A 486-nucleotide genomic window follows, 5' to 3' on the forward strand; every position below is an offset into this window, starting at 1 on the left:
ACCCCGCAATATAACTCCCCCCGCCCCGCCGCCGGGGCTGTCCGCCGCGCCGCCTGATCGCAAATCGCACGCACGCACGCGCGCGCGCGCGCACGTACGCCGCGCTGCGCCCGGCCTGGGCCGACGGGCCGCTCCTGGCCCGGCGCGCTCTGCGGCCCACGTGGTGCGGCGGCGCGTTGGCGGGGCGCCCGGCCTTGCGCCCCCGCCCATTGTGTGCTGGCCCCCGGGCTTCACCGCAGCCGCCGGCTGTCCCCCGCCCCGCCCAGCCCGTGCGCGCAGGCCGGGCCCTCCCTTCGGGAAGCTGGGGTGGCTTGCTCCGCGGGCTGTTCTGGGACCCTGCGCCCGGCCGGCTGGACTGCCTGCTGTCGCTTAGCTTTTCGTCCTCCAGACCTGGCAGCCCCCCCCCCCCCCCCTCCGGAGGCCTGCCCCACTTGGCCCTACTCCGACACCCTCTTCTCGGCCAAGGGGTCGCCCGTCCACACCAAA

Source organism: Lynx canadensis, chromosome E3 (genome assembly GCF_007474595.2).
Source record: "Lynx canadensis isolate LIC74 chromosome E3, mLynCan4.pri.v2, whole genome shotgun sequence".
Classification (NCBI taxonomy): Eukaryota; Metazoa; Chordata; class Mammalia; order Carnivora; family Felidae; genus Lynx; species Lynx canadensis.